We start from the raw sequence: 3,343 nt of genomic DNA on the forward strand, positions 1-3,343 counted from the left end.
AAGAAGTGAGGTTCTGACCCACGAAAGCTTATGCTCCCAATACTTCTGTTAGTCTTAAAGGTGCCACAGGACCCTCTGTTGCTTTTTACAGATTCAGACTAACACGGCTACCCCTCTGATACTTGACACCGAAAAATGACATTTTCATTACTCAGAGAAATGAAATATGAACAACTGGCCCTACTAATGCCAGTTCCATGCCTCAATAATTCTACATGTCACGGTGTGGGAAACCTTAATAGCCACCAGCAGGAAACACGAGTGTGGATACTGGTTATCCATCATTGTTCCTTAATGCAATGAATGGCAGGCTAAAGAGTCTGTGCTGTAGGGAGTTCCCCATTCACCTGGTTGCTCAAAATCTGAAAGTGTAAAAAAAAACCAAACCTTTGCCAAGACATGTTCCGGGGGAAACATCCCAACTAGAACATACCTCAGGAAAAAGACCCGGGCTTCATTGATAGCAGATCCATGGAAACACCTGCTCATTCGCAATAGTGGCCAAATCAAAGCCAATGTTTGGATGCCTAAGAAATGGGATGGAGAATAACCTGCTCTGGATATGTGCTCAATTTTGATCATCCAGTCACTAAAAAGGATACAGCATTATAAAGAGGATTTCTGAGACAGGCTATGAGAATGGCGAAGGCTGTCATATGCGGACAAACTGGTAATTCTGGGACTGTTTAGTTTGGAGAAGAGACAAAGAAGGGGGCATATGATAGAGGAGAGGAATATAAAGAAAATAACTGATTACATTCAATTGGACAAACAGAGAAAAGTTCCCAACCAGTAATGCCTATATATACTTAGTGCTTCAAAAGGGCTAATTCCCCAAAGCAGAAGAAAATTATCAAGAAAACTGATTGGGAGGAAAATATTAGACAGAAAAAATGGGAATGAAACTGTGGAGTTCTTTAAGAAGAGTTTATTGGATAGCTAAAAAGTCACGATTCCACAGTCAAGGAGGTGGAGAACTTTGGCTAAAAACCCAGTTCAGTGGCTAAGTGAAGGCAGCAATTATGTGGGGAAAACCAATATATACAAATGGGTAAAAAGGGGAAATAGATGGCAAGCAATGGAAATTGGAAGTTATGAAAATTGATAAGGGACGTTACTGACATCAGGGAAAAATCCATGATTGGCAGGGCTAAGGATAACAATAAGGAAGAAGGAGGATCCAGGGATCTGGGGAACTACTGGCCAGTCAGCCTCACCTCAGTCCCTGGAAAAATCATGGAGCAGGTCCTCAAGGAATCAATTCTGAAGCACTTAGAGGAGAGGAAAGTGATCAGGAACAGTCAGCATGGATTCACCGAGGGCAATTCATGCCTGACTAACCTAATTGCCTTCTATGAGGAGATAACTGGCTCTGTGGATATGGGGAAAGCAGTGGATGTGTTATTCCTTGACTTTAGCAAAGCTTTTGATACGGTCTCCCACAGTATTCTTGCCGGCATGTTAAAGAAGTATGGGCTGGATGAATGGACTATAAGGTGGATAGAAAGCTGGCTAGGTCGTCGGGCTCAACGGGTAGTGACCAATGGCTCCATGTCTAGTTGGCAGCTGGTTTCAAGCGGAGTGCCCCAAGGGTCGGTCCTGGGGCTGGTTTTGTTCAATATCTTCATTAATGATCTGGAGGATGGCGTGGACTGCACCCTCAGCAAATTTGCAGATGACACTAAACTGGGAGAAGTGGTAGATACGCTGGAGGGTAGGGATAGGAGACAGAGGGACCTAGACAAATTAGAGGATTGGGCCAAAAGAAACCTGATGAGGTTCAACAAAGACAAGTGAAGAGTCCTGCACTTAGGACGGAAGAATCCCATAAACTGCTACAGACTAGGGACCGAATGGCTAAGCAGCAGTTCTGCAGAAAAGGACCTAGGGGTTACAGTGGATGAGAAGCTGGATATGAGTCAACAGTGTGCCTTTGTTACCAAGAAGGTGAACAGCATTTTGGGCTGTATAAGTAAGGACATGATCATTCCCCTCTCTTTGACATTGGTGAGGCCTTATCTGGAGTACTGTCTCCAGTTTTGGGCCCCACGCCAGAAGAAGGATGTGGAAAAATTGGAAAGAGTCCAGTGGAGGGCAACAAAACTGATTGGGGGCTGGAGCACATGACTTCATCTACTTGAAAGGCTGCCATAAAATAGATGGAGAAAAGTTGTTCTGTCTCACCACAGTGGGTGGGACAAGAGTCAATGGGTTCAAAGTACAGCAGAGGAGATTTACATGAAATCTCAGAAAAAAACTTCCTAACTGTAAGAACAAGAGGACAATGGAACAGACGCCCAGGCAGGTTGTGGAAAGTCCTTCACTGGAGATTTTCCAAAAGAGGCTGGATAATCATCTGTCTGGGATGATTTTCACGCAACAAACCCTGCATCATGGCAGGGAGTGAGACTAGATGACCCTTGCGGTCCCTTCTCACCCTGTGGCTCTATGATTCTACAATGCAAAATCGTAGTGTGGACCAGGCCTTAGTCAGACACAAGTTATTGAGCTCAATACAGGGGTAATTGGGTAAAATTTCATGCCCTGTGTTATACAGGAGGTCAGACAGGATGATCTAATGGTGCCTTCTGACGTTGAACCCAACGAATCCATTGATAATGAAAAGATAAAGATCAGACATTAATATTTACTCTGTCTCACAACACATGAACAAGGGAATATTCAATTACATTGAAAATCTGAACATATAACACTGATAAACATTCAGAAAAAGAAAATTGTTTACATAATCCATATTTGGCCTGTGGAACTCCTTGGCTCTGGAGTGAAAAGCTTAGCTGAATGGGATTCACAAATGGATTGGCCATTGTAGAAAGTGCTGGTGGCACCATGGTTAGTTAAATCTGACTGACACGTTCAATTAGAAGACCTCATTTTCATTTCATTCTAAGCTTGCCAAATTTTAACCCTTTGACTGAAATTTCACATGCTGGGTGTCTGCTTCTGGCTGAATTGTTTTTTGAAAGTTTCAAGCATAACAGTTCAGCCAACTTCTCAAATGAAGCTAGGAGAAAAGATGTTAGCAGAGGCTAACAGAGAGAGTTTGCCTGGGAGCTGTCCGAGAGGAGGTACGCTAAGTGCTGCATTAGGGGGGCTGTGTTGGTGAGTATCTGAGTGTCTGTTGCTGGGACAGTTGGTCAGTTTGACCGTGTGCTTGATTGCTTGCTTGTTTGTTTGAAAAGTGTGAATTGGGAGTGCTTTGTTCCAGGTGGGCCTGACTGGTATATAAGGGCAGTCAGCAGCGAACCAGCTGAGCGGCGAACAGCAGAGGCTAACAGAGGGAGTTTGCCTGGGGAGAGCTCACTGAGGCTTTCATCTGCAG

The sequence above is a fragment of the Terrapene carolina genome, unplaced genomic scaffold (genome assembly GCF_002925995.2).
Source record: "Terrapene carolina triunguis isolate 2854851 unplaced genomic scaffold, T_m_triunguis-2.0 Scaffold34799, whole genome shotgun sequence".
Lineage (NCBI taxonomy): Eukaryota > Metazoa > Chordata > Testudines > Emydidae > Terrapene > Terrapene triunguis.